At 33.7% G+C, this 19334-nt stretch overlaps 31 non-coding genes across 31 annotated transcripts; 2 read left to right on the forward strand and 29 right to left on the reverse strand.

Annotated features, from left to right (window-relative positions):
- The first annotated feature begins 28 nt into the window (after nt 1-28).
- Trnat-agu (transfer RNA threonine (anticodon AGU)) lies at nt 29-100 on the forward strand. The gene has a single exon. It is a non-coding gene; the product is annotated as a tRNA-Thr (tRNA).
- Nucleotides 101-467: 367 nt separating this feature from the next.
- On the reverse strand, nt 468-557 carry Trnai-uau (transfer RNA isoleucine (anticodon UAU)). The gene is given in 2 exon segments: nt 468-503; nt 520-557. It is a non-coding gene; the product is annotated as a tRNA-Ile (tRNA).
- An 830-nt stretch (nt 558-1387) lies between these two features.
- On the reverse strand, nt 1388-1459 carry Trnat-agu (transfer RNA threonine (anticodon AGU)). The gene has a single exon. It is a non-coding gene; the product is annotated as a tRNA-Thr (tRNA).
- Nucleotides 1460-1640: 181 nt separating this feature from the next.
- Nucleotides 1641-1730, reverse strand: Trnai-uau (transfer RNA isoleucine (anticodon UAU)). The gene is given in 2 exon segments: nt 1641-1676; nt 1693-1730. It is a non-coding gene; the product is annotated as a tRNA-Ile (tRNA).
- An 829-nt stretch (nt 1731-2559) lies between these two features.
- On the reverse strand, nt 2560-2631 carry Trnat-agu (transfer RNA threonine (anticodon AGU)). The gene has a single exon. It is a non-coding gene; the product is annotated as a tRNA-Thr (tRNA).
- Nucleotides 2632-3726: 1095 nt separating this feature from the next.
- Trnat-agu (transfer RNA threonine (anticodon AGU)) lies at nt 3727-3798 on the reverse strand. Its single transcript has one exon. It is a non-coding gene; the product is annotated as a tRNA-Thr (tRNA).
- Nucleotides 3799-3979: 181 nt separating this feature from the next.
- Trnai-uau (transfer RNA isoleucine (anticodon UAU)) lies at nt 3980-4069 on the reverse strand. Its single transcript is given in 2 exon segments — nt 3980-4015; nt 4032-4069. It is a non-coding gene; the product is annotated as a tRNA-Ile (tRNA).
- Nucleotides 4070-4899: 830 nt separating this feature from the next.
- Trnat-agu (transfer RNA threonine (anticodon AGU)) lies at nt 4900-4971 on the reverse strand. Its single transcript has one exon. It is a non-coding gene; the product is annotated as a tRNA-Thr (tRNA).
- A 179-nt stretch (nt 4972-5150) lies between these two features.
- On the reverse strand, nt 5151-5240 carry Trnai-uau (transfer RNA isoleucine (anticodon UAU)). Its single transcript is given in 2 exon segments — nt 5151-5186; nt 5203-5240. It is a non-coding gene; the product is annotated as a tRNA-Ile (tRNA).
- Nucleotides 5241-6070: 830 nt separating this feature from the next.
- Nucleotides 6071-6142, reverse strand: Trnat-agu (transfer RNA threonine (anticodon AGU)). Its single transcript has one exon. It is a non-coding gene; the product is annotated as a tRNA-Thr (tRNA).
- A 181-nt stretch (nt 6143-6323) lies between these two features.
- Trnai-uau (transfer RNA isoleucine (anticodon UAU)) lies at nt 6324-6413 on the reverse strand. Its single transcript is given in 2 exon segments — nt 6324-6359; nt 6376-6413. It is a non-coding gene; the product is annotated as a tRNA-Ile (tRNA).
- An 830-nt stretch (nt 6414-7243) lies between these two features.
- Nucleotides 7244-7315, reverse strand: Trnat-agu (transfer RNA threonine (anticodon AGU)). Its single transcript has one exon. It is a non-coding gene; the product is annotated as a tRNA-Thr (tRNA).
- Nucleotides 7316-7494: 179 nt separating this feature from the next.
- Nucleotides 7495-7584, reverse strand: Trnai-uau (transfer RNA isoleucine (anticodon UAU)). Its single transcript is given in 2 exon segments — nt 7495-7530; nt 7547-7584. It is a non-coding gene; the product is annotated as a tRNA-Ile (tRNA).
- An 831-nt stretch (nt 7585-8415) lies between these two features.
- Nucleotides 8416-8487, reverse strand: Trnat-agu (transfer RNA threonine (anticodon AGU)). Its single transcript has one exon. It is a non-coding gene; the product is annotated as a tRNA-Thr (tRNA).
- A 181-nt stretch (nt 8488-8668) lies between these two features.
- On the reverse strand, nt 8669-8758 carry Trnai-uau (transfer RNA isoleucine (anticodon UAU)). The gene is given in 2 exon segments: nt 8669-8704; nt 8721-8758. It is a non-coding gene; the product is annotated as a tRNA-Ile (tRNA).
- An 830-nt stretch (nt 8759-9588) lies between these two features.
- Nucleotides 9589-9660, reverse strand: Trnat-agu (transfer RNA threonine (anticodon AGU)). The gene has a single exon. It is a non-coding gene; the product is annotated as a tRNA-Thr (tRNA).
- Nucleotides 9661-9839: 179 nt separating this feature from the next.
- Nucleotides 9840-9929, reverse strand: Trnai-uau (transfer RNA isoleucine (anticodon UAU)). Its single transcript is given in 2 exon segments — nt 9840-9875; nt 9892-9929. It is a non-coding gene; the product is annotated as a tRNA-Ile (tRNA).
- An 831-nt stretch (nt 9930-10760) lies between these two features.
- On the reverse strand, nt 10761-10832 carry Trnat-agu (transfer RNA threonine (anticodon AGU)). The gene has a single exon. It is a non-coding gene; the product is annotated as a tRNA-Thr (tRNA).
- A 181-nt stretch (nt 10833-11013) lies between these two features.
- Trnai-uau (transfer RNA isoleucine (anticodon UAU)) lies at nt 11014-11103 on the reverse strand. The gene is given in 2 exon segments: nt 11014-11049; nt 11066-11103. It is a non-coding gene; the product is annotated as a tRNA-Ile (tRNA).
- Nucleotides 11104-11934: 831 nt separating this feature from the next.
- Trnat-agu (transfer RNA threonine (anticodon AGU)) lies at nt 11935-12006 on the reverse strand. Its single transcript has one exon. It is a non-coding gene; the product is annotated as a tRNA-Thr (tRNA).
- A 446-nt stretch (nt 12007-12452) lies between these two features.
- Trnaa-agc (transfer RNA alanine (anticodon AGC)) lies at nt 12453-12525 on the reverse strand. The gene has a single exon. It is a non-coding gene; the product is annotated as a tRNA-Ala (tRNA).
- Nucleotides 12526-13055: 530 nt separating this feature from the next.
- Trnat-agu (transfer RNA threonine (anticodon AGU)) lies at nt 13056-13127 on the reverse strand. The gene has a single exon. It is a non-coding gene; the product is annotated as a tRNA-Thr (tRNA).
- A 1068-nt stretch (nt 13128-14195) lies between these two features.
- Trnat-agu (transfer RNA threonine (anticodon AGU)) lies at nt 14196-14267 on the reverse strand. Its single transcript has one exon. It is a non-coding gene; the product is annotated as a tRNA-Thr (tRNA).
- Nucleotides 14268-14618: 351 nt separating this feature from the next.
- Nucleotides 14619-14708, reverse strand: Trnai-uau (transfer RNA isoleucine (anticodon UAU)). Its single transcript is given in 2 exon segments — nt 14619-14654; nt 14671-14708. It is a non-coding gene; the product is annotated as a tRNA-Ile (tRNA).
- Nucleotides 14709-15538: 830 nt separating this feature from the next.
- Nucleotides 15539-15610, reverse strand: Trnat-agu (transfer RNA threonine (anticodon AGU)). Its single transcript has one exon. It is a non-coding gene; the product is annotated as a tRNA-Thr (tRNA).
- Nucleotides 15611-15786: 176 nt separating this feature from the next.
- Trnai-uau (transfer RNA isoleucine (anticodon UAU)) lies at nt 15787-15876 on the reverse strand. The gene is given in 2 exon segments: nt 15787-15822; nt 15839-15876. It is a non-coding gene; the product is annotated as a tRNA-Ile (tRNA).
- A 227-nt stretch (nt 15877-16103) lies between these two features.
- Nucleotides 16104-16176, reverse strand: Trnaa-agc (transfer RNA alanine (anticodon AGC)). The gene has a single exon. It is a non-coding gene; the product is annotated as a tRNA-Ala (tRNA).
- Nucleotides 16177-16706: 530 nt separating this feature from the next.
- Nucleotides 16707-16778, reverse strand: Trnat-agu (transfer RNA threonine (anticodon AGU)). Its single transcript has one exon. It is a non-coding gene; the product is annotated as a tRNA-Thr (tRNA).
- A 181-nt stretch (nt 16779-16959) lies between these two features.
- Nucleotides 16960-17049, reverse strand: Trnai-uau (transfer RNA isoleucine (anticodon UAU)). Its single transcript is given in 2 exon segments — nt 16960-16995; nt 17012-17049. It is a non-coding gene; the product is annotated as a tRNA-Ile (tRNA).
- An 830-nt stretch (nt 17050-17879) lies between these two features.
- On the reverse strand, nt 17880-17951 carry Trnat-agu (transfer RNA threonine (anticodon AGU)). The gene has a single exon. It is a non-coding gene; the product is annotated as a tRNA-Thr (tRNA).
- Nucleotides 17952-18643: 692 nt separating this feature from the next.
- Trnat-agu (transfer RNA threonine (anticodon AGU)) lies at nt 18644-18715 on the forward strand. Its single transcript has one exon. It is a non-coding gene; the product is annotated as a tRNA-Thr (tRNA).
- The last annotated feature ends 619 nt before the right edge of the window (nt 18716-19334 follow it).

Consider the following 19334-nt stretch of genomic DNA (forward strand, 5'->3'; position numbering starts at 1 on the left):
ATGGTTTAGAAAGTCTTCTTTGCACGGCGGCGCCATGGCTTAGTGGTAAAGCGCCTGTCTAGTAAACAGGAGATCCTGGATTCGATCCCCAGTGGTGCCTTACGGAATTACATTTTACCGAAAAAATAATTCGCAATAATGATGAAATATTTCGAGCAACTGCTCTATTTCAATCATTGCTTTAAACGACAAGGTAAACACTAACAAAATCATTTTTGTTAAAGCAAACTAATGATGTTTTACTAAACATAACAACTTTCGTTTTATTCAAGTAAAATTTGTAAACTTTAATTTGGTTGGCCGTCAACAAAAAACAAAATTTATGATTAATACATTTCTCAATGGAATCCTAGCACTAATACAATGAATCATGTTGAACAAAGTTGTACAAAGCAGGTAATAATTCTCATTACTCATATTTAGTCAACTGTATAAAGAATGCTACCTAGAAGTTGACAAAATATTTCTGCTCCAGGTGAGGCTCGAACTCACAACCTCCGCATTTCTCCGCAACTATTGTATAAGTACGGCGCGCTAACCGATTGCGCCACTGGAGCGCTGTACAACAAATTTCTGATATCTTTCAAATTTTAGATAAAATTTAAAAACATATAAGTTTCGGAACTAGTACGAAATAATTCATTACAGCAAAAACTTGTTCGATTTAAACATGAATTAATTAAACAACCAAATTATTTATGGATTTAATGTAAAAATAATCGATAGAAACAAAACTTGTATATTTCAAATCATCTATGATCAAACTGCACAAAATATAAAGGATTGGAGATGCCGGGTATCGATCCCGGTACCTCGCACATGCTAAGCGCGCGCTCTGCCATCTGAGCTACAACCCCGATGAGACCTATGCATTAATACATGTTCATCAAGAAATACTTTAATCAGTCATGTTTTATCCGGGATGATATAAATTTATTCTGATGTTTACCGAATAAACTACGTCAGAATATAAAAAAAAGAATAAGAATCAACTATAATCGTGCTGAACCTATTTCTGTTTTAAAAATCTCCAGTTCATCTCATAGCATTCATTATACAGTTGACTAAATATGAGTAATGAGAATTATTACCTGCTTTGTACAACTTTGTTCAACATGATTCATTGTATTAGTGTTAGGATTCCATTGAGAAATGTATTAATCATGAATTTTGTTTTTTGTTTACAGCCAACCAAATTAAAGTTTACAAATTTTACTTGAATAAAACGAAAGTTGTTATGTTTAGTAAAACATTACTAGTTTGCTTTAACAAAACTGATTTTTGTAGTGTTTACCTTGTCGTTTAAAGCAATGATTGAAATAGAGCAGTTGCTCGAAATGTTTCATCATTATTGCGAATTATTTTTTCGGTAAAATGTAATTCCGTAATGCACCACTGGGGATCGAACCCAGGATGTTCTGTTAACTAGACAGGCGCTTTACCACTAAGCCATGGCGCCGCCGTGCAAACCAGAATTTCTAAACAATTTTCGATAAGATAAGATAGCGTTCGCAAAGTTGTAACAATTTTCAATGAAATGCAAACTGAAACTAACCGAAGATTGAGAAGTTTTGCAGCAGGTCGATTTTAAACTACAAGTAATAACTACAATTGGCCCCTTGAAGTTGCCAAAATATTTCTGCTCCAGGTGAGGCTCGAACTCACAACCTCCGCATTTCTCCGCTACTATTGTATAAGTACGGCGCGCTAAACGATTGCGCCACTGGAGGGCTGTACAACAAATTTCTGTTATCTTTCAAATTTTAGATAAAATTTAAAAACATATAAGTTTTGGAACTAGTACGAAATAATTCGTTACAACAAAAACTTGTTCGACTATAACATGAATTAATTAAACAACCAAATTATTTATGGATTTAATGTAAAAATAATCGATATAACAAAAACTTGTATATTTCAAATCCTCTATGATCAAACTTCACAAATTGTAAAGGATTGGAGATGCCGGGTATCGATCCCGGTACCTCTCACATGCTAAGCGCGCGCTTTGCGATCTGAGCTACATCCCCGATTAGAGCTATGCATTAATACATGTTCATCAAGAATACTTTAATCAGTCATGTTTTATCCGGGATGATATAAATTTATTCTGATGCTTACCGAATAGACTACTTCAGAATATAAAAAACAGAATAAGAAACAACTATAATCGTGCTGAACCTATTTCTGTTTTAAAAATCTCCAGTTCATCTCATAGCATTCATTATACAGTTGACTAAATATGAGTAATGAGAATTATTACCTGCTTTGTACAAATTTGTTCAACATGATTCATTGTATTAGTGCTAGGATTCCATTGAGAAATGTATTAATCATCAACTTTGTTTTTTGTGTACAGCCAACCAAATTAAAGTTTACAAACTTTACTTGAATAAAACGAAAGTTGTTAAGTTTAGCAAAACATTACTAGTTTGCTTTAACAAAAATGATTTTTGTAGTGTTTACCTTGTCGTTTAAAGCAATGATTGAAATAGAGCAGTTGCTTGAAATATTTCATCATTATTGCGAATTATTTTTTCGGTCAAATGTAATTCCGAAAGGCACCACTGGGGATCGAACCCAGGATCTCCTGTTTACTAGACAGGCGCATTACCACTAAGCCATGGCGCCGCCGTGCGAAGAACACTTTCTAAAAAAATTTCGATAAGATAGCGTTCGCAAAGTTGTAAAAACTTTCAAGGAAATGCAGACTAAAACTAACCGAAGATTGAGAAGTTTTGCAACAGGTCGATTTTAAACTACAAGTAAGAACCATAATTGGCCCCTTGAAGTTGCCAAAATATTTCTGCTCCAGGTGAGGCTCGAACTCAGAACCACCGTATTTCTCCGCTACTATTGTATAAGTACGGCGCGCTAAACGATTGCGCCACTGGAGCGCTGTGCAACAAATTTCTGTTATCTTTCAAATTTTAGATAAAATTTAAAAACATATAAGTTTTGGAACTATTACGAAATAATTCATTACAACAAAAACTTGTTCGACTGAAACATGAATTAATTAAACAACCATATAATTTATAGATTTAATGTAAAAATAATCGATAGTACAAAAACTTGTATATTTCAAATCATCTATGATCAAACTGCACAAAATATAAAGGATTGGAGATGCCGGGTATCGATCCCGGTACCTCGCACATGCAAAGCGCGCGCTCTACCATCTGAGCTACATCCACGATTAGAGCTATGCATTAATACATGTTCATCAAGGAATACTTTAATCAATCATGTTTAATCCGCGATGATATAAATTTATTCTGATGTTTACCGAATAAACTACGTCAGAATATAAAAAAATTAACAAGAAATAACTATAATCGTGCTGAACCTATATCTTTTTTAAAATTCTCCAGTTCATCTCATAGCATTCATTATACAGTTGACTAAATATGAGTAATGAGAAATATTACCTGCTTTGTACAACTTTGTTCAACATGATTCATTGTATTTGTGCTAGGATTCCATTGAGAAATGTATTAATGTTAAATTTTGTTTTTTGTTTACATCCAACCAAATTAAAGTTTACAAATTTCACTTGAATAAAACGAATGTTATTAAGTTTAGTAAAACATTACTAGTTTGCTTTAATAAAAATGACTTTTGTAGTGTTTACCTTGTCGTTTAAAGCAATGATTGAAATAGAGCAGTTGCTCGAAATATTTCATCATTATTGCGAATTACTTTTTCGGTAAATGTAAATCCGTAAGGCACCACTAGGGAACGAACCGAGGATCTCCTGTTTACTAGACGGGCGCTTTACCACTAAGCCATGGCGCCGCCGTGCAAAGAAGACTTTCTAAACCATTTTCGATAAGGTAAGATAGCGTTCGCAAAGTTGTAACAATTTTCAATGAAATGCAAACTGAAACTAACCGAAGATTGAGAAGTTTTGCAACAGGTCGATTTTAAACTACAAGTAATAACTATAATTGGCCCCTTGAAGTTGCCAAAATATTTCTGCTCCAGGTGAGGCTCGAACTCACAACCTCCGCATTTCTCCGCTACTATTGTATAAGTACGGCGCGCTAACCGATTGCGCCACTGGAGCACTGCACAACAAATTTCTGTTATCTTTCAAATTTTAGATAAAATTTAAAAACATATAAGTTTTGGAACTAGTACGAAATAATTCATTGCAGCAAAAACTTGTTCGACTAAAACATGAATTAATTAAACAACCAACATATTTATGGATTTAATGTAAAAATAATCGATAGAACAAAAACTTGTATATTTCAAATAATCTATGATCAAACTGCACAAAATATAAAGGAGTGGAGAAGCCGGGTATCGATCCCGGTACCTCGCACATGCTAAGCGCGCGCTCTATCATCTGAGCTACATCCCCGATGAGAGCTATGCATTAATACATGTTCATCAAGAAATACTTTAATCAGTCATGTTTTATCCGGGATGATATAAATTTATTCTGATGTTGACCGAATAAACTACTTCAGAATATAAAAAAAAGAATAAGAAACAACTATAATCGTGCTGAACCTATTTCTGTTTTAAAAATCTCCAGTTCATCTCATAGCATTCTTTATACAGTTGGCTAAATATGAGTAATGAGAATTATTACCTGCTTTGTACAACTTTGTTCAACATGATTCATTGTATTAGTGCTAGGATTCCATTGAGAAATGTATTAATCTTAAATTTTGTTTTTTGTTTACAGCCAACCAAATTAAAGTTTACAAATTTTACTTGAATAAAACGAAAGTTGTAATGTTTAGTAAAACATTACTAGTTTGCTTTAACAAAAATGATTTTTGTAGTGTTTACCTTGTCGTTTAAAGCAATCATTGAAATAGAGCAGTTGCTCGAAATATTTCATCATTACTTCGAATTATTTTTTCGGTAAAATGTAATTCCGTAAGGCACCACTGGGGATCGAACCCAGGATCTCCTGTTTACTAGTCAGGCGCTTTTTCACTAAGCCATGGCGCCGGCGTGCAAAGAAGACTTTCTAAACCATTTCAATAAGATAAGATAGCGTTCGCAAAGTTGTAACAATTTTCAAAGAAATGCAAACTGAAACTAACCGAAGATTGAGAAGTTTTGCAACAGGTCGATTTTAAACTACAAGTAATAACTATAATTGGCCCTTGAAGTTGCCAAAATATTTCTGCTCCAGGTGAGGCTCGAACTTACAACCTCCGCATTTCTCCGCTTCTATTGTATAAGTACGGCGCGCTAACCGATTGCGCCACTGGAGCACTGCACAACAAATTTCTGTTATCTTTCAAATTTTAGATAAAATTTAAAAACATATAAGTTTTGGAACTAGTACGAAATAATTCATTGCAGCAAAAACTTGTTCGACTAAAACATGAATTAATTAAACAACCAAATTATTTATGGATTTAATGTAAAAATAATCGATAGAACAAAAACTTGTATATTTCAAATCATCTATGATCAAACTGGACAAAATATAAAGGATTGGAGATGCCGGGTATCGATCCCGGTACCTTGCAATTGCTAAGCGCGCGCTCTACCATCTGAGCTACCTCCCCGATGAGAGCTATGCATTAATACATGTTCATCCAGAAATACTTTAATCAGTCATGTTTTATCCGGGAAGATATAAATTTATTCTGATGTTTACCGAATAAACTACTTCAGAATATAAAAAAAAGAATAAGAAACAACTATAATCGTGCTGAACCTATTTCTGTTTTAAAAATCTCCAGTTCATCTCATAGCATTCTTTATACAGTTGGCTAAATATGAGTAATGAGAATTATTACCTGCTTTGTACACCTTTGTTCAACATGATTCATTGTATTAGTGCTAGGATTCCATTGAGAAATGTATTAATCATAAATTTTGTTTTTTCTTTACAGCCAACCAAATTAAAGTTTACAAATTTTACTTGAATAAAACGAAAGTTGTTATGTTTAGTAAAACATTACTAGTTTGCTTTAACAAAAATGTTTTTTGTAGTGTTTACCTTGACGTTTAAAGCAATGATTGAAATAGAGCAGTTGCTTGAAATGTTTCATCATTATTGCGAATTATTATTTCGGCAATTTGTAATTCCGTAAGGCACCACTGGGGATCGAACGCAGGATCTCCTGTTTACTAGACAGGCGCTTTACCACTAAGCCATGGCGCCGCCGTGCAAAGAAGACTTTCTAAACCATTTTCGATAAGATAAGATAGCGTTCGCAAAGTTGTAACAATTTTCAATGAAATGCAAACTGAAACTAACCGAAGATTGAGAAGTTTTGCAACAGGTCGATTTTAAACTACAAGTAATAACTATAATTGGCCCCTTGAAGTTGCCAAAATATTTCTGCTCCAGGTGAGGCTCGAACTCACAACCTCCGCATTTCTCCGCTACTATTGTATAAGTACGGCGCGCTAACCGATTGCGCCACTGGAGCACTGCACAACAATTTTCTGTTATCTTTCAAATTTTAGATAAAATTTAAAAACATATAAGTTTTGGAACTAGTACGAAATAATTCATTGCAGCAAAAACTTGTTCGACTAAAACATGAATTAATTAAACAACCAACCTATTTATGGATTTAATGTAAAAATAATCGATAGAACAAAAACTTGTATATTTCAAATAATCTATGATCAAACTGCACAAAATATAAAGGAGTGGAGAAGCCGGGTATCGATCCCGGTACCTCGCACATGCTAAGCGCGCGCTCTATCATCTGAGCTACTTTCCCGATGAGAGCTATGCATTAATACATGTTCATCAAGAAATACTTTAATCAGTCATGTTTTATCCGGGATGATATAAATTTATTCTGATGTTGACCGAATAAACTACTTCAGAATATAAAAAAAAGAATAAGAAACAACTATAATCGTGCTGAACCTATTTCTGTTTTAAAAATCTCCAGTTCATCTCATAGCATTCTTTATACAGTTGGCTAAATATGAGTTATGAGAATTATTACCTGCTTTGTACAACTTTGTTCAACATGATTCATTGCATTAGTGCTAGGATTCCATTGAGAAATGTATTAATCATAAATTTTGTTTTTTGTTTACAGCCAACCAAATTAAAGTTTACAAATTTTACTTTAATAAAACGAAAGGTGTAATGTTTAGTAAAACATTACTAGTTTGCTTTAACAAAAATGATTTTTGTAGTGTTTACCTTGTCGTTTAAAGCAATCATTGAAATAGAGCAGTTGCTCGAAATATTTCATCATTATTTCGAATTATTTTTTCGGGAAAATGTAATTCCGTAAGGCACCACTGGGGATCGAACCCAGGATCTCCTGTTTACTAGACAGGCGCTTTTTCACTAAGCCATGGCGCCGGCGTGCAAAGAAGACTTTCTAAACCATTTCAATAAGATAAGATAGCGTTCGTAAAGTTGTAACAATTTTCAAAGAAATGCAAACTGAAACTAACCGAAGATTGAGAAGTTTTGCAACAGGTCGATTTTAAACTACAAGTAATAACTATAATTGGCCCTTGAAGTTGCCAAAATATTTCTGCTCCAGGTGAGGCTCGAACTTACAACCTCCGCATTTCTCCGCTTCTATTGTATAAGTACGGCGCGCTAACCGATTGCGCCACTGGAGCACTGCACAACAAATTTCTGTTATCTTTCAAATTTTAGATAAAATTTAAAAACATATAAGTATTGGAACTAGTACGAAATAATTCATTGCAGCAAAAACTTGTTCGACTAAAACATGAATTAATTAAACAACCAAATTATTTATGGATTTAATGTAAAAATAATCGATAGAACAAAAACTTGTATATTTCAAATCATCTATGATCAAACTGGACAAAATATAAAGGATTGGAGATGCCGGGTATCGATCCCGGTACCTTGCAAATGCTAAGCGCGCGCTCTACCAACTGAGCTACCTCCCCGATGAGAGCTATGCATTAATACATGTTCATCCAGAAATACTTTAATCAGTCATGTTTTATCCGGGAAGATATAAATTTATTCTGATGTTTACCGAATAAACTACTTCAGAACATAAAAAAAAGAATAAGAAACAACTATAATCGTGCTGAACCTATTTCTGTTTTAAAAATCTCCAGTTCATCTCATAGCATTCTTTATACAGTTGGCTAAATATGAGTAATGAGAATTATTACCTGCTTTGTACAACTTTGTTCAACATGATTCATTGTATTAGTGCTAGGATTCCATTGAGAAATGTATTAATCATAAATTTTGTTTTTTGTTTACAGCCAACCAAATTAAAATTTACAAATTTTACTTGAATAAAACGAAAGTTGTTATGTTTAGTAAAACATTACTAGTTTGCTTTAACAAAAATGATTTTTGTAGTGTTTACCTTGTCGTTTAAAGCAATGATTGAAATAGAGCAGTTGCTCGAAATATTTCATCATTATTGCGAATTATTTTTTTCGGTAAAATGTAATTCCGTAAGGCACCACTGGGGATCGAACCCAGGATCTCCTGTTTACTAGACAGGCGCTTTACCACTAAGCCATGGCGCCGCCGTGCAAAGAAGACTTTCTAAACCATTTTCGATAAGATAAGATAGCGTTCGCAAAGTTGTAACAATTTTCAATGAAATGCAAACTGAAACTAACCGAAGATTGAGAAGTTTTGCAACAGGTCGATTTTAAACTACAAGTAATAACTATAATTGGCCCCTTGAAATTGCCAAAATATTTCTGCTCCAGGTGAGGCTCGAACTCACAACCTCCGCATTTCTCCGCTACTATTGTATAAGTACGGCGCGCTAACCGATTGCGTCACGGGAGCACAGCACAACAAATTTCTGTTGTCTTTCAAATTTTAGATAAAATTTAAAAACATATAAGTTTTGGAACTAGTACGAAATAATTCATTGCAGCAAAATCTTGTTCGACTAAAACATGAATTAATTAAACAACCAAATTATTTATGTATTTAATGTAAAAATAATCGATAGAACAAAAACTTGTATATTTCAAATCATCTATGATCAAACTGGACAAAATACAAAGGATTGGAGATGCCGGGTATCGATCCCGGTACCTTGCAAATGCTAAGCGCGCGCTCTACCATCTGAGCTACCTCCCCGATGAGAGCTATGCATTAATACATGTTCATCCAGAAATACTTTAATCAGTCATGTTTTATCCGGGATGATATAAATTTATTCTGATGTTTACCGAATAAACTACTTCAGAATATAAAAAAAAGAATAAGAAACAACTATAATCGTGCTGAACCTATTTCTGTTTTAAAAATCTCCAGTTCATCTCATAGCATTCTTTATACAGTTGGCTAAATATGAGTAATGAGAATTATTACCTGCTTTGTACAACTTTGTTCAACATGATTCATTGTATTAGTGCTAGGATTCCATTGAGAAATGTATTAATCATAAATTTTGTTTTTTGTTTACAGCCAACCAAATTAAAATTTACAAATTTTACTTGAATAAAACGAAAGTTGTTATGTTTAGTAAAACATTACTAGTTTGCTTTAACAAAAATGATTTTTGTAGTGTTTACATTGTCGTTTAAAGCAATGATTGAAATAGAGCAGTTGCTCGAAATATTTCATCATTATTTCGAATTATTTTTTCGGGAAAATGTAATTCCGTAAGGCACCACTGGGGATCGAACCCAGGATCTCCTGTTTACTAGACAGGCGCTTTTTCACTAAGCCATGGCGCCGGCGTGCAAAGAAGACTTTCTAAACCATTTCAATAAGATAAGATAGCGTTCGTAAAGTTGTAACAATTTTCAAAGAAATGCAAACTGAAACTAACCGAAGATTGAGAAGTTTTGCAACAGGTCGATTTTAAACTACAAGTAATAACTATAATTGGCCCTTGAAGTTGCCAAAATATTTCTGCTCCAGGTGAGGCTCGAACTTACAACCTCCGCATTTCTCCGCTTCTATTGTATAAGTACGGCGCGCTAACCGATTGCGCCACTGGAGCACTGCACAACAAATTTCTGTTATCTTTCAAATTTTAGATAAAATTTAAAAACATATAAGTATTGGAACTAGTACGAAATAATTCATTGCAGCAAAAACTTGTTCGACTAAAACATGAATTAATTAAACAACCAAATTATTTATGGATTTAATGTAAAAATAATCGATAGAACAAAAACTTGTATATTTCAAATCATCTATGATCAAACTGGACAAAATATAAAGGATTGGAGATGCCGGGTATCGATCCCGGTACCTTGCAAATGCTAAGCGCGCGCTCTACCAACTGAGCTACCTCCCCGATGAGAGCTATGCATTAATACATGTTCATCCAGAAATACTTTAATCAGTCATGTTTTATCCGGGAAGATATAAATTTATTCTGATGTTTACCGAATAAACTACTTCAGAACATAAAAAAAAGAATAAGAAACAACTATAATCGTGCTGAACCTATTTCTGTTTTAAAAATCTCCAGTTCATCTCATAGCATTCTTTATACAGTTGGCTAAATATGAGTAATGAGAATTATTACCTGCTTTGTACAACTTTGTTCAACATGATTCATTGTATTAGTGCTAGGATTCCATTGAGAAATGTATTAATCATAAATTTTGTTTTTTGTTTACAGCCAACCAAATTAAAATTTACAAATTTTACTTGAATAAAACGAAAGTTGTTATGTTTAGTAAAACATTACTAGTTTGCTTTAACAAAAATGATTTTTGTAGTGTTTACCTTGTCGTTTAAAGCAATGATTGAAATAGAGCAGTTGCTCGAAATATTTCATCATTATTGCGAATTATTTTTTTCGGTAAAATGTAATTCCGTAAGGCACCACTGGGGATCGAACCCAGGATCTCCTGTTTACTAGACAGGCGCTTTACCACTAAGCCATGGCGCCGCCGTGCAAAGAAGACTTTCTAAACCATTTTCGATAAGATAAGATAGCGTTCGCAAAGTTGTAACAATTTTCAATGAAATGCAAACTGAAACTAACCGAAGATTGAGAAGTTTTGCAACAGGTCGATTTTAAACTACAAGTAATAACTATAATTGGCCCCTTGAAATTGCCAAAATATTTCTGCTCCAGGTGAGGCTCGAACTCACAACCTCCGCATTTCTCCGCTACTATTGTATAAGTACGGCGCGCTAACCGATTGCGTCACGGGAGCACAGCACAACAAATTTCTGTTGTCTTTCAAATTTTAGATAAAATTTAAAAACATATAAGTTTTGGAACTAGTACGAAATAATTCATTGCAGCAAAATCTTGTTCGACTAAAACATGAATTAATTAAACAACCAAATTATTTATGTATTTAATGTAAAAATAATCGATAGAACAAAAACTTGTATATTTCAAATCATCTATGATCAAACTGGACAAAATATAAAGGATTGGAGATGCCGGGTATCGATCCCGGTACCTTGCAAATGCTGAGCGCGCGCTCTACCATCTGAGCTACCTCCCCGATGAGAGCTATGCATTAATACATGTTCATCCAGAAATACTTTAATCAGTCATGTTTTATCCGGGATGATATAAATTTATTCTGATGTTTACCGAATAAACTACTTCAGAATATAAAAAAAAGAATAAGAAACAACTATAATCGTGCTGAACCTATTTCTGTTTTAAAAATCTCCAGTTCATCTCATAGCATTCTTTATACAGTTGGCTAAATATGAGTAATGAGAATTATTACCTGCTTTGTACAACTTTGTTCAACATGATTCATTGTATTAGTGCTAGGATTCCATTGAGAAATGTATTAATCATAAATTTTGTTTTTTGTTTACAGCCAACCAAATTAAAGTTTACAAATTTTACTTTAATAAAACGAAAGGTGTAATGTTTAGTAAAACATTACTAGTTTGCTTTAACAAAAATGATTTTTGTAGTGTTTACCTTGTCGTTTAAAGCAATCATTGAAATAGAGCAGTTGCTCGAAATATTTCATCATTATTGCGAATTATTTTTTTCGGTTAAATGTAATTCCGTAAGGCACCACTGGGGATCGAACCCAGGATCTCCTGTTTACTAGACAGGCGCTTTACCACTAAGCCATGGCGCCGCCGTGCAAAGAAGACTTTCTAAACCATTTTCGATAAGATAAGATAGCGTTCGAAAAGTTGTAACAATTTTCAATGAAATGCAAACTGAAACTAACCGAAGATTGAGAAGTTTTGCAACAGGTCGATTTTAAACTACAAGTAATAACTATAATTGGCCCCTTGAAATTGCCAAAATATTTCTGCTCCAGGTGAGGCTCGAACTCACTACCTCCGCATTTCTCCGCTACTATTGTATAAGTACGGCGCGCTAACCGATTGCGTCACGGGAGCACAGCACAACAAATTTCTGTTGTCTTTCAAATTTTAGATAAAATTTAAAAACATATAAGTTTTGGAACTAGTACGAAATAAATATATTGATGGATTTAATGTAAAAATAATCGATAGAACAAAAACTTGTATATTTCAAATAATCTATGATCAAACTGCACAAAATATAAAGGTTTGGAGAAGCCGGGTATCGATCCCGGTACCTCGCACATGCTAAGCGCGCGCTCTACCATCTGAGCTACATCCCCGATGAGAGCTATGCATTAATACATGTTCATCAAGAAATACTTTAATCAGTCATGTTTTATCCGGGATGATATAAATTTATTCTGATGTTGACCGAATAAACTACTTCAGAATATAAAAAAAACAATAAGAAACAACTATAATCGTGCTGAACCTATTTCTGTTTTAAAAATCTCCAGTTCATCTCATAGCATTCATTATACAGTTGACTAAATATGAGTAATGAGAATTATTACCTGCTTTGTACAACTTTGTTCAACATGATTCATTGTATTAGTGCTAGGATTCCATTGAGAAATGTATTAATCATAAACTTTGTTTTTTGTTTTCAGCCAACCAAATTAAAGTTTACAAATTTTACTTGAATAAAACGAAAGTTGTTATGTTTAGTAAAACATTACAAGTTTGCTTTAACAAAAATGATTTTTGTAGTGTTTACCTTGTCGTTTAAAGCAATGATTGAAATAGAGCAGTTGCTCGAAATACTTCATCATTATTGCGAATTATTTTTTCGGTAAAATGTAATTCCGTAAGGCACCACTGGGGATCGAACCCAGGATCTCCTGTTTACTAGACAGGCGCTTTACCACTAAGCCATGGCGCCGCCGTGCAAAGAAGACTTTCTAAACCATTTTCGATAAGATAAGATAGCGTTCGCAAAGTTGTAACAATTTTCAATGAAATGCAAACTGAAACTAACCGAATATTGAGAAGTTTTGCAACAGGTCGATTTTAAACTACAACTAATAACTATAATTGGCCTCTTAAAGTTGCCAAAATATTTGTGCTCCAGGTGAGGCTCGAACTCACAACCTCCCATTTCTCCGCTACTATTGAATAAGCACGGCGCGCTAACCGATTGCGCCACTGGAGCGCTGCACAACAAATTTCTGTAATCTTTCAAATTTTAGATAAAATTTAAAAACATTTAAGTTTTGGAACAAGTACGAAATAATTCATTGCAGCAAAAACTTGTTCGACTAAAACATGAATTAATGAACAACAAAATTATTTATGGATTTAATGTAAAAATAATCGATAGAACAAAAACTTGTATATTTCAAATCATCTATGATCAAACTGCACAAAATATAAAGGATTGGAGATGCCGGGTATCGATCCCGGTACCTCGCACATGCTAAGCGCGCGCTCTACCATCTGAGCTACATACCGGATGAGAGCTATGCATTAATACATGTTCATCAAGAAATACTTTAAACAGTAACGTTTTATCCGGGATGATATAAATTTATTCTGATGTTTACCGAATAAACTAATTCAGAATATAAAAAGAAGAATAAGAAACAACTATAATCGTGCTGAACTTATAGCATTCATTATACAGTTGACTAAATATGAGTAATGAGAATTATTACCTGCTTTGTACAACTTTGTTCAACATGATTCATTGTATTAGTGGTAGGATTCCATTGAGAAATGTATTAATCATAAATTTTGTTTTTTGTTTACAGCCAACCAAATTAAAGTTTACAAATTTTACTTGAATAAAACGAAAGTTGTTATGTTTAGTAAAACATTACTAGTTTGCTTTAACAAAAATGATTTTTGTAGTGTTTACCTTGTCGTTTAAAGCAATGATTGAAATAGAGCAGTTGCTCGAAATATTTCATCATTATTGCGAATTATTTTTTCGGTAAAATGTAATTCCGTAAGGCACCACTGGAGATCGAACCCAGGATCTCCTGTTTACTAGACCGGCGCTTTTTCACTAAGCCATGGCGCCGCCGTGCAAAGAAGACTTTCTAAACCATTTTCGATAAGGTAAGATAGCTGTAGTATTTACTGGCAGGGTACGTGACACACAGCGACGTATTAGAACACAAGTAATGAATAACAGAAGTACTGCAAGAGTGGCGCTTATATACAGGCACAGCAAACGTCATAAAGGTCGCACTGAACAATCCTATACAACACAGTATTATACAACAACTCTACAATAGCGTTCGCAAAGTTGTAACAATTTTCAATGAAATGCAAACTGAAACTAACCGAAGATTGAGAAGTTTTGCAACAGGTCGATTTTAAACTACAAGTAATAACTATAATTGGCCCCTTGAAGTTGCCAAAAAATTTCTGCTCCAGGTGAGGCTCGAACTCACAACCTCCGCATTTCTCCGCTACTATTGTATAAGTACGGCGCGCTAACCGATTGCGCCACTGGAGCACTGCACATCAAATTTCTGTTATATTTCAAATTTTAGATAAAATTTAAAAACATATAAGTTTTGGAACTAGTACGAAATAATTCATTGCAGCAAAAACTTGTTCGACTAAAACATGAATTAATTAAACAACCAAATTATTTATGGATTTAATGTAAAAATAATCGATAGAACAAAAACTTGTATATTTCAAATCATCTATGATCAAACTGCATAAAATATAAAGGATTGGAGATGCCGGGTATCGATCCCGGTACCTCGCAAATGCTAAGCGCGCGCTCTACCATCTGAGCTACATCCCCGATGAGAGCTCTGCATTAATACATGTTCATCAAGAAATACTTTAATCAGTCATGTTTTATCCGGGATGATATAAATTTATTCTGATGTTTACCGAATAAACTACTTCAGAATATAAAAAAAAGAATAAGAAACAACTATAATCGTGCTGAACCTATTTCTGTTTTAAAAATCTCCAGTTTATCTCATAGCATTCATTATACAGTTGACTAAATATGAGTAATGAGAATTATTACCTGCTTTGTACAACTTTGTTCTACATGATTCATTGTATTAGTGGTAGGATTCCATTGAGAAATGTATTAATCATAAATTTTGTTTTTTGTTTACAGCCAACCAAATTAAAGTTTACAAATTTTACTTGAATAAAACGAAAGTTGTTATGTTTAGTAAAACATTACTAGTTTGCATTATCAAAAATGATTTTTGTAGTGTTTACCTTGTCGTTTAAAGCAATGATTGAAATAGAGCAGTTGCTCGAAATATTTCATCATTATTGCGAATTATTTTTTCGGTAAAATGTAATTCCGTAAGGCACCACTGGGGATCGAACACAGGATCTCCTGTTTACTAGACAGGCGCTTTACCACTAAGCCATGGCGCCGCCGTGCAAAGAAGACTTTCTAAACCATTTTCAATAAGATAAGATAGCGTTCGCAAAGTTGCAACAATTTTCAATGCAAACTGAAACTAACCGAACATTGAGAAGTTTTGCAACAGGTCGATTTTAAACTACAAGCAATAACTATAATTGGCCCCTTGAAATTGCCAAAAAATTTCTGCTCCAGGTGAGGTTCGAACTCACAACCTACGCATTTCTCCGCTACTATTGTATAAGTACGGCGCGCTAAACGATTGCGCCACTGGAGCACTGCACATCAAATTTCTGTTATCTTTCAAATTTTAGATAAAATTTAAAAACATATAAGTTTTGGAACTAGTACGAAATAATTGATTGCAGCAAAAACTTGTTCGACTAAAACATGAATTAATTAAACAACCAAATTATTTATGGATTTAATGTAAAAATAATCGATAGAACAAAAACTTGTATATTTCAAATCATCTATGATCAAACTGCACAAAATATAAAGGATTGGAGATGCCGGGTATCGATCCCGGTACCTCGCACATGCTAAGCGCGCGCTCTACCATCTGAGCTACATCCCCGATGAGAGCTATGCATTAATACATGTTCATCAAGAAATACTTTAATCAGTCATGTTTTATCCGGGATGATATAAATTTTTTCTAAAGTTTACCGAAAAAAATACTTCAGAATATAAAAAAAAGAATAAGAAACAACTATAATCGTGCTGAACCTATTTCTGTTTTAAAAATCTCCAGTTCATCTCATAGCATTCTTTATACAGTTGACTAAATATGAGTAATGAGAATTTTTACCTGCTTTGTACAAATTTGTTCAACATGATTCATTGTATTAGTGCTAGGATTCCATTGAGAAATGTATTAATCATAAATTTTGTTTTTTGTTTACAGCCAACCAAATTAAAGTTTACAAATTTTACTTGAATAAAACGAAAGTTGTTATGTTTAGTAAAACATTACTAGTTTGCATTATCAAAAATGATTTTCGTAGTGTTTACCTTGTCGTTTAAAGCAATGATTGAAATAGAGCAGTTGCTCGAAATATTTCATCATTATTGCGAATTATTTTTTCGGTAAAATGTAATTCCGTAAGGCACCACTGGGGATCGAACACAGGATCTCCTATTTACTAGACAGGCGCTTTACCACTAAGCCATGGCGCCGCCGTGCAAAGAAGACTTTCTAAACCATTTTCAATAAGATAAGATAGCGTTCGCAAAGTTGTAACAATTTTCAATGAAATGCAAACTGAAACTAACCGAAGATTGAGAAGTTTTGCAACAGGTCGATTTTAAACTACAAGCAATAACTATAATTGGCCCCTTGAAATTGCCAAAAAATTTCTGCTCCAGGTGAGGTTCGAACTCACAACCTACGCATTTCTCCGCTACTATTGTATAAGTACGGCGCGCTAACCGATTGCGCCACTGGAGCACTGCACATCAAATTTCTGTTATCTTTCAAATTTTAGATAAAATTTAAAAACATATAAGTTTTGGAACTAGTACGAAATAATTCATTGCAGCAAAAACTTGTTCGACTAAAACATGAATGAATTAAACAACCAAATTATTTAAAGATTTAATGTAAAAATAATCGATAGAACAAAAACTTGTATATTTTAAATCATCTATGATCAAACTGCACAAAATATAAAGGATTGGAGAAGCCGGGTATCGATCCCGGTTCCTCGCACATGCTAAGCGCGCGCTCTACCATCTGAGCTACATCCCTGATGAGAGCTATGCATTAATACATGTTCATCCAGAAATACTTTAATCAGTCATGTTTTATCCGGGATTATATAAATTTTTTCTAAAGTTTACCGAATAAAATACTTCAGAATATAAAAAACAGAATAAGAAACAACTATAATCGTGCTGAACCTATTTCTGTTTTAAAAATCTCCAGTTCATCTCATAGCATTCTTTATACAGTTGACTAAATATGAGTAATGAGAATTTTTACCTGCTTTGTACAAATTTGTTCAACATGATTCATTGTATTAGTGCTAGGATTCCATTGAGAAATGTATTAATCATAAATTTTGTTTTTTGTTTACAGCCAACCAAATTAAAGTTTACAAATTTTACTTGAATAAAACGAAAGTTGTGATGTTTAGTGAAACATTACTAGTTTGCTTTAACAAAAATGATTTTGTTAGTGTTTACCTTGTCGTTTAAAGCAATGATTGAAATAGCGCAGTTGCTCGAAATATTTCATCATTATTGCGAATTATTTTTTCGGTAAAATGTAATTCCGTAAGGCACCACTGGGGATCGAATCCAGGATCTCCTGTTTACTAGACAGGCGCTTTACCACTAAGCCATGGCGCCGCCGTGCAAAGAAGACTTTCTAAACCATTTTCGATAAGATAAGATAGCGTTCGCAAAGTTGTAACAATTTTCAATGAAATGCAAACTGAAACTAACCGAAGATTGAGAAGTTTTGCAACTTTGGCATGTAGCTCAGATCGTAAAGCGCGCGCTTAGCATGTGCGAGGTACCGGGATCGATACCCGGCATCTCCAATCCTTTATATTTTGTGCAGTTTGATCATAGATTATTTGAAATATACAAGTTTTTGTTCTATCGATTATTTTTACATAAAATCCATAAATAATTTGGTTGTTTAATTAATTCATGTTTAAATCGAACAAGTTTTTGCTGTAATGAATTATTTCGTACTAGTTCCAAAACTTATATGTTTTTAAATTTTATCTAAAATTTGAAATATATCAGAAATTTGTTGTGCAGCGCTCCAGTGGCGCAATCGGTTAGGGCGCCGTACTTATACAATAGTAGCGGAGAAATGTGGAGGTTGTGAGTTCGAGCCTCACCAGGAGCAGAAATATTTTGGCAACTTCAAGGGGCCAATTATAGTTGTTACTTGTAGTTTAAAATCGACCTGTTGCAAAACTTCTCAATCTTCGGTTAGTTTCAGTTTGCATTTCCTTGAAAATTGTTACATCTTTGCGAACGCTATCTTGTCTTATCGAAAATTGTTTAGAAAGTCGTATTTGCACGGCGGCGCCATGGCTTAGTGGTAAAGCGCCCGTCTAGTAAACAGGAGATCCTCGGTTCGTTCCCTAGTGGTGCCTTACGGATTTACATTTTACCGAAAAAGTAATTCGCAATAATGATGAAATATTTCGAGCAACTGCTCTATTACAATCATTGCTTTAAACGACAAGGTAAACACTACAAAAGTCATTTTTGTTAAAGCAAACTAGTAATGCTTTACTAAACTTAACAACATTCGTTTTATTCAAGTAAAATTTGTAAACTTTAATTTGGTTGGCTGTAAACAAAAAACAAAATTTAACATTAATACATTTCTCAATGGAATCCTAGCACTAATACAATGAATCATGTTGAACAAAGTTGTACAAAGCAGGTAATATTTCTCATTACTCATATTTCGTCAACTGTATAATGAATGCTATGAGATGAACTGGAGAATTTTAAAAAAGAAATAGGTTCAGTACGATTATAGTTATTTCTTGTTAATTTTTTTATATTCTGACGTAGTTTATTCGGTAAACATCAGAATAAATTTATATCATCGCGGATAAAACATGACTGATTAAAGTATTCCTTGATGAACATGTATTAATGCATAGCTCTAATCGTGGATGTAGCTCAGATGGTAGAGCGAGCGCTTAGCATGTGCGAGGTACCAGGATCGATAACCGGCATCTCCAATCCTTTATATTTTGT

The sequence above is a fragment of the Ascidiella aspersa genome, chromosome 9 (genome assembly GCF_963924565.1).
Source record: "Ascidiella aspersa chromosome 9, kaAscAspe10.2, whole genome shotgun sequence".
Classification (NCBI taxonomy): Eukaryota; Metazoa; Chordata; class Ascidiacea; order Phlebobranchia; family Ascidiidae; genus Ascidiella; species Ascidiella aspersa.